The 11,593-nt window shown below is 62.3% G+C and overlaps 2 non-coding genes across 2 annotated transcripts; both read right to left on the reverse strand.

The window, feature by feature from the left end:
* Positions 1 to 2,092: 2,092 nt before the first annotated feature.
* On the reverse strand, positions 2,093 to 2,211 carry LOC131872606 (5S ribosomal RNA). Its single transcript, XR_009370727.1, has one exon. It is a non-coding gene; the product is annotated as a 5S ribosomal RNA (ribosomal RNA).
* A 5,914-nt stretch (positions 2,212 to 8,125) lies between these two features.
* Positions 8,126 to 8,244, reverse strand: LOC131872607 (5S ribosomal RNA). Its single transcript, XR_009370728.1, has one exon. It is a non-coding gene; the product is annotated as a 5S ribosomal RNA (ribosomal RNA).
* Positions 8,245 to 11,593: the final 3,349 nt, after the last annotated feature.

Raw genomic sequence — 11,593 nt, forward strand, 5'->3', positions numbered from 1 at the left:
CATGTCCGAACTGGGGATTTCTGGGTAGGGGCTTCGGGTGCGCATTACTTTTTTGCCCAAGCGTCCAGTGGGGTTTCTGGTGCGCTCCGAAGTGGGGTTATTGGAGCGGCCCCTCTTTTTTTGTCTTAGCGTTTGGTGGGGTTGCGCGCCCTGGTGGGCACCATGGTGCGCACCAAGGAGCGCTCCGAAGTGTGCTCCAAGGTGCGGCGTGCACGAAGTCGGAGCCCGGTTTGCCCCGGGTGCGCACCTCGCGTGCACCTTCGCCGCGGTGGGCACCATGGCGTGCACGAAGTCGGAGCCCGGTTTGCCCCGGGTGCGCACCTCGCGTGCACCTTCGCCGGGGTGGGCACCTCGGCTGGGTTGCGCGCCCTGGTGCGCACCAAGGAGCGCTCCGAAGTGTGCTCCAAGGTGCGGCGTGCACGAAGTCGGAGCCCGGTTTGCCCCGGGTGCGCACCTCGCGTGCACCTTGGCGCGGTGGGCACCATGGCGTGCACGAAGTCGGAGCCCGGTTTGCCCCGGGTGCGCACCCCGCGTGCACCTTCGCCGGGGTGGGCACCTCGGCTGGGTTGCGCGCCCTGGTGCGCACCAAGGAGCGCTCCGAAGTGTGCTCCAAGGTGCGGCGTGCACGAAGTCGGAGCCCGGTTTGCCCCGGGTGCGCACCTCGCGTGCACCTTCGCCGCGGTGGGCACCTTGGCTGGGTTGGGCACCATTGAGCGCTCCGAAGTGTGCTCCAAGGTGCGCACCATGGCCCTCCAAGGTGCGCAGCATGGCGTGCACGAAGTCGGAGCCCGGTTTGCCCCGGGTGCGCACCTCGCGTGCACCTTCGCCAGGGTGGGCACCTCGGTGCGCACACCTTCTCAATGTTTTCTTGCCTTTTCTGGAAATTGGTGAAGGCAGCGCATCAAAGGTGCGCACCTCGGTGTGCTCCGAGGTGCGAACCCGAGAGCGCTCCGAGGTGCCCACGAAGTCGAAAGTCGGGTTAATTGCATTGTTTTCCCCGGGTGCGCTCCGAGGTGCGCAACATCGGTGCGCACCAAGGAGGGCTCCGAAGTGTGCTCCAAGGTGCGCACGATTCGGAGCTCGGTTTGCCCGGGGTGCGCACACCTTGGCTGGGTTGCGCACCCTTTGTGCGCTCCAAGGTGCGCACGAAGTCGGAGCTCGGTTTGCCCCGGGTGCGCACCTTCGCCAGGGTGCGCACCTTGATGCGCACGCCTTGGCTGGGCTGCGCACCTTGGTGGGCGCCATGGTGCGCACCTTTCGTGCGCTCCAAGGTGCGCACGAAGTCGGAGCTCGGTTTGCCCCGGGTGCGCACCTTGGTGGGCGCCATGGTGCACTCCGAGGTGCCCAAGATTGGTGCGCACCAAGGAGCGCTCCGAAGTGCGCTCCAAGGTGCGCAGGTGCGCGCGAAGTCGAAAGTTGGGTTAATTGTCCGGTTTGCCTCGGGTGCGCACCTTGCGTGCACCTTCGCCAGGGTGGGCGCCTTGGTGCGCACACCTTGGCTGGGCTGCGCACCCGGGCGCGCACACCTTGGCACCCGCGTTTCCTTCATTTTAAATTTTTTTTTTTTACAATCTCTCAAGTGGGAAATTCTATAATCTCAACTTTTTTTGCCTTTTCAGGAAACTTTTGAATGGAGCGCATCATTGGTGCGCTCCGAAGTGTGCTCCAAGGTGCGCACCTCTGGTGTGCTCCAAAGCTCTCTCTAGCTGCGTGCACCTGCCCCGGCCGCGCACCCGGCCCCGCCCAGCTTCGCTCACCTGTCCCGGGCGTCTGGTGCGGAACCTTAGAGTAAGAAACATCACCGTGCACCTTGGCCAACGTGCGCGACTCGACCGAGCGCGCACTGGCCGAGGTGCACACCGATTTCACCTGGGTGCGCGCGCAGCACCTCGGGCGCACCGGGGTGCGCGCACAACGCCCGGGTTGCACCGTGGCCTGTGTGCTCGGGGCGCCTCGGGTGCGCGCTCGGTGTCGCCCCCGCGCGCGCGGTAGTGCGGGCAGCGCACCCCGGCCCGGCCCGGCCCCGACGAGAACGCAAACGGGCAAAAGGTTTATTCAAATAGCATTGCGACGCCCGGCGAAAAACTAAAAAAGGGTGCAACACCGGGACTTCCCGGGAGGTCACCCATCCCAGTACTACTCCGGCCCAAGCGCGCTTAACTGCGGAGTTCTGATGGGATCCGGTGCACTAACGCTGGTATGATCGCACCCGTTATGAGCTTGTCGCAGTGTGTACTTAGCAAACCGCGACCCACGTGCGAATCCACCCCGGCCACCCACCCCCGTCGAGGTGCACACCCTCCCTCGCGAAGTGCGCCCCGTTCGCCAAGTGTGAGCCCTGCCCGGGTGCGCGCACCTTGCTAGGGCGTCGGGTGTGCACCCGGCCCGGCCTACGTGCGTGCACCTGGACGGGGCGTCGTGTGCGTGCAGTGTCCCGTCTGCAACGCGGTGCCCACACACCACCTCGGGCGCAACGACCTGCGCTCACATGTGGGCCGAGTGCACCTTGGTGCATGTTCGGGGCGCCTCGGGTGCACGCTCGATCTTGCCCCGGTGCACCAAGGCGCTCGGTTTGCCCCGGGTGCGCACTTGGTGCAAGGTGGGCACCCAAAATAGGGATCAAGCACCAAAACACAAGTTTCGGGATGCAAAATGGGACCCAAGGACCACAAATGCGTTCCAAGACCCATGATGGGTCCACGAGAACAAAAATGTGTTCCGAGACTTAATAAACAAATATTGGGTTTTAGGAGAAGAAACATGCTCTGATGCCCAAAACGAGAATCGACCCCGAAAAGGCCACAGGCCAAAAGTGGGATGCGAGACAAAAAAAAATGGGACCCGAGGACCAAAATTGGGTTCCCAGGTCGAAGACAGGGCAACCGGACAAGAAACGACCTCTAAGGCTCGAAATGAGTCCCGACGACTAAAACTTGACAAGAAGCACCCATCAGGCACCCAACTCGACACCCATGGGATGCCGACCCACCCGGGCTTCCACCTAGCACACCTTGGCACCCACCCACCCTCGCACCCAACCTCGCACCCAACTTAGCACCTTTGAACCCACATTGGCACTCACCCTGACCCTGGCACCTTGGAACCCACATTGGCACTCACCTTGACCCTGGCACCCACCTTTGCACTCACCTTGGGACCCACCCTGGCTCCCACCTCGGCACCCACCCAGACACCCACCTTGGTTCCTTGGCACCCACCTTGGATCCTTGGCACCCACCCCGACACCCACCTTGGCACGCAACTTGGCTACTTGCCACCCACCTTGGCTCCTTGACGCCCACCCCGACAACCACCCCGTGACCTACCCTGGCTAGGGTTGGTGCACACCCACCCTGGTGCCCACCTTGGCACCCACCCCATGACCCACCTTGGCACGCACCTTAGTACCCACCCCGTTACCCACCCTAGGACCCACCCCGTGACCCACCTTGGCCAGGGTGGGTGCCTTGGTGCGCACAACTTGCCTGGGCTGCACACCAGGGCGGGCTCAAGATGGCACCCGCGTTCCGTTTTTTTCACTATCTTTCAAAACGGAAATTTTAAAATCTCGTTTTTTTTTTTTTTTTGCCTTTTCTGGAAATTAGTGAAGGCAGCGCATCAAAGGTGCGCAATGCTGGTGCGAACCCGGGAGCGCTCCGATGTGTGCTCCAAGGTGCGGCGTGCACGAAGTCCGAGCCCGGCTTGCCCCGGGTGCGCACCTCGCGTGCACCTTCGCCGGGGTGAGCACCTTGGCTGGGTTGCGCGCCCTGGTGCGCACCAAGGAGCGCTCTGAAGTGTGCTCCAAGGTGCGGCGTGCACGAAGTCGGAGCTCGGTTTGCCCCGGGTGTGCACCTCGGGTGCGCACCTCGCGTGCACCTTCGCTGCGGTGGGCACCTTGGCTGGGTTGCGCGCCTTGGTGGGCACCATGCAGTGGACGAAGTCGGAGCCCGGTTTGCCCCGGGCGCGCACCTCCGCCAGGGTGGGCACCTTGGTGCGCACAACTTGCCTGGGCTGCGCACCAGGAAGGGCTCAAGATGGCACCCGCGTTCCGTTTTTTTCACTATCTTTCAGAACGGAAATTTTAAAATATCGTTTTTTTTTGCCTTTTCTGGAAATTAGTGAAGGCAGCGCATCAAAGGTGCGCAACGCTGGTGCGAACCTGGGAGCGCTCCGATGTGTGCTCCAAGGTGCGGCGTGCACGAAGTCGGAGCCCGGTTTGCCCCGGGTGCGCCCTGGTGGGCACCATGGTGCGCACCAAGGAGCGCTCCGAAGTGTGCTCCAAGGTGCGGCCTGCACGAAGTCGGAGCCCGGTTTGCCCCGGGCGTGCACCGCGGGTGGGCACCTTGGTGCGCATGCCTTGCCTGGGCTGCGCACCAGGGCGGGCTCAAGATGGCACCCGCGTTCCGTTTTTTTCACTATCTTTCAAAACGGAAATTTTAAAATCTCATTTTTTTTTGCCTTTTCTGGAAATTAGTGAAGGCAGCGCATCAAAGGTGCGCACCTCGCTGCCCACCACGGTGCGCAACGCCGGTGGGCACCCGGGAGTGCTTCGAAGTGTGCTCCAAGGTGCTGCGTGCACGTTGTCGGAGCCCGGTTTGCCCCGGGTGCGCACCTCGCGTGCACCTTCGTCGGGGTGGGCACCTTGGCTGGGTTTGCCCCGGCTGCGCTCCGAAGCGGGGTTATTGGAGCGCCGCCTCTTTTTTTGTCGGAGCGTTTGGTGGGGTTTCTCGCATTGGCTCTTCCCAGGCCCGGTTGCCACCCTGGCGCGCACGAAGTCGGAAGTAGGGTTAATTGCCCGGGTGCGCACCTTTGCCAGGGTGGGCACCTTACCTGGGCTGTGCACCAGGGCGGGCTCAAGATGGCACCCGCGTTCCGTTTTTTTCACTATCTTTCAAAACGGAAATTTTAAAATCTCCTCTTTTTTTTGCCTTTTCTGGAAATTAGTGAAGGCAGCGCATCAAAGGTGCGCACCTCGCTGCCCACCTTGGTGTGCTCTGAGGTGCGCACCCGGGAGCGCTACGAAGTGTGCTCCAAGGTGCGGCGTGCACGTTGTCGGAGCCCGGTTTGCCCCGGGTGCGCACCTCGCCTGCACCTTGGCCGGGGTGGGCACCCTGGCTGGGTTTGCCCAGGGTGCGCTCCGAAGCGGGGTTACTGGAGCGCCCCCTCTTTTTTTGTCAGAGCGTTTGGTGGGGTTTCTCGCATTGGCTCTTCCCAGGCCCGGTTGTTGGGTGCGCTCCCACCCTGGCGCGCGCGAAGTTGGAAGTTGGGTTAATTGCCCGGGCGCGCACCTTCGCCAGGGTGGGCACCTTGGTGCGCACACCTTGGCTGGGCTGCGCACCAGGGCGGGCTCAAGATGGCACCAGCATTCCCTTTTTCTCACTATCTTTCAAAACGGAAATTTTAAAATCTCGTTTTTTTTTGCCTTTTATGGAAATTAGTGAAGGCATCGCATCAAAGGTGCGCACCTCGCTGCCCACCTTGGTGTGCTCCGAGGTGCCCACCACGGTGCGCTCCGAGGTGCCCACCACGGTGCGCAACGCCGGTGCGAACCCGGGAGCGCCCCGATGTGTGCTCCAAGGTGCGGCGTGCACGAAGCCGGACCCCGGTTTGCCCCGGGTGCGCACCTCGCGTGCACCTTGGTGCGCACACCTTGGCTGGGTTGCGCGGCCTGGTGGGCACCATGGTGCGCACCAAGGAGCGCTCCAAAGTGTGCTCCAAGGTGCGGCGTGCACGAAGTCCTAGCCCGGTTTGCCCCGGGTGCGCACCTTCGCCGCGGTGGGCACCATGGCGTGCACGAAGTCGGAGCCCGGTTTGCCCCGGGTGCGCACCTCGCGTGCACCTTCGCCGGGGTGGGCACCTCGGCTGGGTTGCGCGCCCTGGTGCGCACCAAGGAGCGCTCCGAAGTGTGCTCCAAGGTGCGGCGTGCACGAAGTCGGAGCCCGGTTTGCCCCGGGTGCGCACCTTCGCCGCGGTGGGCACCCTGGTGCGCACCATGGCGTGCACGAAGTCGGAGCCCGGTTTGCCCCGGGTGCGCACCTCGCGTGCACCTTCGGCGGGGTTGCGCGCCCTGGTGCGCACCAAGGAGCGCTCCGAAGTGTGCTCCAAGGTGCGGCGTGCACGAAGTCGGAGCCCGGTTTGCCCCGGGTGCGCACCTCGCGTGCACCTTCGGCGGGGTTGCGCGCCCTGGTGGGCACCATGGTGCGCACCAAGGAGCGCTCCGAAGTGTGCTCCAAGGTGCGGCGTGCACGAAGTCGGAGCCCGGTTTGCCCCGGGTGCGCACCTCGCGTGCACCTTCGCCGCGGTGGGCACCATGGCGTGCACGAAGTCGGAGCCCGGTTTGCCCCGGGTGCGCACCTCGCGTGCACCTTCGCCGGGGTGGGCACCTCGGCTGGGTTGCGCGCCCTGGTGCGCACCAAGGAGCGCTCCGAAGTGTGCTCCAAGGTGCGGCGTGCACGAAGTCGGAGCCCGGTTTGCCCCGGGTGCGCACCTCGCGTGCACCTTGGCGCGGTGGGCACCATGGCGTGCACGAAGTCGGAGCCCGGTTTGCCCCGGGTGCGCACCCCGCGTGCACCTTCGCCGGGGTGGGCACCTCGGCTGGGTTGCGCGCCCTGGTGCGCACCAAGGAGCGCTCCGAAGTGTGCTCCAAGGTGCGGCGTGCACGAAGTCGGAGCCCGGTTTGCCCCGGGTGCGCACCTCGCGTGCACCTTCGCCGCGGTGGGCACCTTGGCTGGGTTGGGCACCATTGAGCGCTCCGAAGTGTGCTCCAAGGTGCGCACCATGGCCCTCCAAGGTGCGCAGCATGGCGTGCACGAAGTCGGAGCCCGGTTTGCCCCGGGTGCGCACCTCGCGTGCACCTTCGCCAGGGTGGGCACCTCGGTGCGCACACCTTCTCAATGTTTTCTTGCCTTTTCTGGAAATTGGTGAAGGCAGCGCATCAAAGGTGCGCACCTCGGTGTGCTCCGAGGTGCGAACCCGAGAGCGCTCCGAGGTGCCCACGAAGTCGAAAGTCGGGTTAATTGCATTGTTTTCCCCGGGTGCGCTCCGAGGTGCGCAACATCGGTGCGCACCAAGGAGGGCTCCGAAGTGTGCTCCAAGGTGCGCACGATTCGGAGCTCGGTTTGCCCGGGGTGCGCACACCTTGGCTGGGTTGCGCACCCTTTGTGCGCTCCAAGGTGCGCACGAAGTCGGAGCTCGGTTTGCCCCGGGTGCGCACCTTCGCCAGGGTGCGCACCTTGATGCGCACGCCTTGGCTGGGCTGCGCACCTTGGTGGGCGCCATGGTGCGCACCTTTCGTGCGCTCCAAGGTGCGCACGAAGTCGGAGCTCGGTTTGCCCCGGGTGCGCACCTTGGTGGGCGCCATGGTGCACTCCGAGGTGCCCAAGATTGGTGCGCACCAAGGAGCGCTCCGAAGTGCGCTCCAAGGTGCGCAGGTGCGCGCGAAGTCGAAAGTTGGGTTAATTGTCCGGTTTGCCTCGGGTGCGCACCTTGCGTGCACCTTCGCCAGGGTGGGCGCCTTGGTGCGCACACCTTGGCTGGGCTGCGCACCCGGGCGCGCACACCTTGGCACCCGCGTTTCCTTCATTTTAAATTTTTTTTTTTTACAATCTCTCAAGTGGGAAATTCTATAATCTCAACTTTTTTTGCCTTTTCAGGAAACTTTTGAATGGAGCGCATCATTGGTGCGCTCCGAAGTGTGCTCCAAGGTGCGCACCTCTGGTGTGCTCCAAAGCTCTCTCCAGCTGCGTGCACCTGCCCCGGCCGCGCACCCGGCCCCGCCCAGCTTCGCTCACCTGTCCCGGGCGTCTGGTGCGGAACCTTAGAGTAAGAAACATCACCGTGCACCTTGGCCAACGTGCGCGACTCGACCGAGCGCGCACTGGCCGAGGTGCACACCGATTTCACCTGGGTGCGCGCGCAGCACCTCGGGCGCACCGGGGTGCGCGCACAACGCCCGGGTTGCACCGTGGCCTGTGTGCTCGGGGCGCCTCGGGTGCGCGCTCGGTGTCGCCCCCGCGCGCGCGGTAGTGCGGGCAGCGCACCCCGGCCCGGCCCGGCCCCGACGAGAACGCAAACGGGCAAAAGGTTTATTCAAATAGCATTGCGACGCCCGGCGAAAAACTAAGAAAGGGTGCAACACCGGGACTTCCCGGGAGGTCACCCATCCCAGTACTACTCCGGCCCAAGCGCGCTTAACTGCGGAGTTCTGATGGGATCCGGTGCACTAACGCTGGTATGATCGCACCCGTTATGAGCTTGTCGCAGTGTGTACTTAGCAAACCGCGACCCACGTGCGAATCCACCCCGGCCACCCACCCCCGTCGAGGTGCACACCCTCCCTCGCGAAGTGCGCCCCGTTCGCCAAGTGTGAGCCCTGCCCGGGTGCGCGCACCTTGCTAGGGCGTCGGGTGTGCACCCGGCCCGGCCTACGTGCGTGCACCTGGACGGGGCGTCGTGTGCGTGCAGTGTCCCGTCTGCAACGCGGTGCCCACACACCACCTCGGGCGCAACGACCTGCGCTCACATGTGGGCCGAGTGCACCTTGGTGCATGTTCGGGGCGCCTCGGGTGCACGCTCGATCTTGCCCCGGTGCACCAAGGCGCTCGGTTTGCCCCGGGTGCGCACTTGGTGCAAGGTGGGCACCCAAAATAGGGATCAAGCACCAAAACACAAGTTTCGGGATGCAAAATGGGACCCAAGGACCACAAATGCGTTCCAAGACCCATGATGGGTCCACGAGAACAAAAATGTGTTCCGAGACTTAATAAACAAATATTGGGTTTTAGGAGAAGAAACATGCTCTGATGCCCAAAACGAGAATCGACCCCGAAAAGGCCACAGGCCAAAAGTGGGATGCGAGACAAAAAAAAATGGGACCCGAGGACCAAAATTGGGTTCCCAGGTCGAAGACAGGGCAACCGGACAAGAAACGACCTCTAAGGCTCGAAATGAGTCCCGACGACTAAAACTTGACAAGAAGCACCCATCAGGCACCCAACTCGACACCCATGGGATGCCGACCCACCCGGGCTTCCACCTAGCACACCTTGGCACCCACCCACCCTCGCACCCAACCTCGCACCCAACTTAGCACCTTTGAACCCACATTGGCACTCACCCTGACCCTGGCACCTTGGAACCCACATTGGCACTCACCTTGACCCTGGCACCCACCTTTGCACTCACCTTGGGACCCACCCTGGCTCCCACCTCGGCACCCACCCAGACACCCACCTTGGTTCCTTGGCACCCACCTTGGATCCTTGGCACCCACCCCGACACCCACCTTGGCACGCAACTTGGCTACTTGCCACCCACCTTGGCTCCTTGACGCCCACCCCGACAACCACCCCGTGACCTACCCTGGCTAGGGTTGGTGCACACCCACCCTGGTGCCCACCTTGGCACCCACCCCATGACCCACCTTGGCACGCACCTTAGTACCCACCCTGTTACCCACCCTAGGACCCACCCCGTGACCCACCTTGGCCAGGGTGGGTGCACCCACCCTGGTGCCCACCTTGGCACCCACCCATCCTAGCACCCAGCCTGTGACCGGGCTTGGAACCCAACCTTGCACCCGTCTTGGCCAGTGTGGGTGCGCACCCATCCTGGCACCCACGTTGTGACACACCCTTTAACCCACGCACCCTAGCAGCCACGTTGGCACCCACCTTGGAACACAACCTAGCAACTTGGCACCCACCCCGTGACCCACCTTGGCATCCACCATAGCAGTCGCCCACTTGGCACCCACCTTGGAACCCAAGTTGGCACCCACCTCGGCACCCACCTTGACACTTGTGGACCCACCTTGCCACTCACCCTAGCATCGACCCATCCTAGCACCCACCCTGGCACCTTTGCACCCTAGCACTCACCCATCCTAGCACCTAACCTGTGACCCACCTTGACACTCACCCTCGCACCCACCTTGGAACCCAACCTAGCACCCACCCACCCTGACACCAACCCTAGCACCTACCCACCCTTGCACCCACCCTGTGACCCATCTTGGCACCCACCCATCCTACCACTCAACCTATCACCCACCTTCTCACCCACCTTGGCATCCACCTTAGCACCCACCCACACTGGCACCTTGGCACCCACCTCGGGCAAGGTGGGTGCACACCCACCCTGACACCCAATTTAGAACCAACCGAGCATGTTACCCACCTTGGCACCCACATTGCAGCCCACCCTAGTACCCACCCTATGACCCACATTGGCATCCACACCCTAGCACCCAGGCACCTCGACACCCGCCTTGACACGCACCCTAGCACTAAACCTGTGACCCACCTTGGAACTCACCCTAGAACCCACCCACCCTGTGAACCACCTTGGCATCCACCTTAGCACCCACCCACCTTGGCACCCACTCTAGCACTCACCCATCCTAACACCCAACTTGTTACCCACCTTGGCACCCGCCCTCGCGTCCACCTTGAAACCCACCCTAGCACCCACCCACGCAGGAGCCCACCTTGGCACCCAACCTAACACCCACGCATCCTGGCACCCAACTTGTGACCCACCTTGGAACCCACCCTAGTACCCACCTTTGAACCCACTATATCACCAACCCACCTTGGCACCCACCCTATGACCCTCTTTGGAATCCACCCTAGCACGCACCCACCCTGGCACCCACCATGGAGCGCACCCTAGCACCCACCCACCTCGGCACGCACCTCAACACCCACCTTGGTGTGCGCACTGCGCCAACCTCTCAAAGACCCTATGTGGTGCGCTCCAAAGTGTACACCTTTGGTGCGCTCCAAGGTGCGCACCTTTGGTGCACACCGAGGTGCACACCAAAGTGTGCACCGAGGTGAGCACCAAAGTGCACTCCAAGGTGCACACCAAGGCGTGCACCTTTGGTGCGGTCAATGCAAACGAATTCGGAAGTTGGGGTCGATGTCCTAATCGCTGCTGCAGACTACACGTATGAGAATCGGACAAATAGCTTTATATAGGGGAGGTGTTGCGTTTGATGGGTCGACTCCCCTGGTTGTGTGCACTGCACCAACTTCAAAGACCCTGTCTTGTTTAAGAAGTCAAAAGTTGGGGTGGATGTCCTAATCATTGCTGCAGTCTACGCATGTATGAGAATCAGACAAATAGCTTATATAGGGGAGGTGTTGCATTCGGTGGGTTGACTCCCCTGGTTGTGCGCACTGCGCCAACCTCAAAGACCCCGCATAGCAGTAGAAGTCGGAAGTCGGATTTTGGTGAGCACCAAGGCGTGCACCTTTGGTGCGGTCAACGCAGACGAATTCAGAAGTTGGGGTGGATGTCCTAATCGTTGTTGCAGGCTACACATGTATGAGAATCAGACAAATAGCTTATATAGGGGAGGTGTTGGGTTTGATGGGTCAACTCCCTTGGTTGTGCGCATTACGCCAACCTCAAAGACCTTGTTTTCGTTAAGAAGTCAAAAGTTGGGGTCAATGTCCTAATGGCTCCTGTAGGCTACACATGTATGAGAATCGGACAAATAGCTTATATAGGGGAGGTGTTGGGTTTGATGGGTCGACTCCCCTGGTTGTGCGCATTACGTCAACCTCAAAGACCTTGTTTTCGTTAAGAA

Source organism: Cryptomeria japonica, unplaced genomic scaffold (assembly GCF_030272615.1).
Source record: "Cryptomeria japonica unplaced genomic scaffold, Sugi_1.0 HiC_scaffold_686, whole genome shotgun sequence".
Taxonomy (NCBI): Eukaryota; Viridiplantae; Streptophyta; class Pinopsida; order Cupressales; family Cupressaceae; genus Cryptomeria; species Cryptomeria japonica.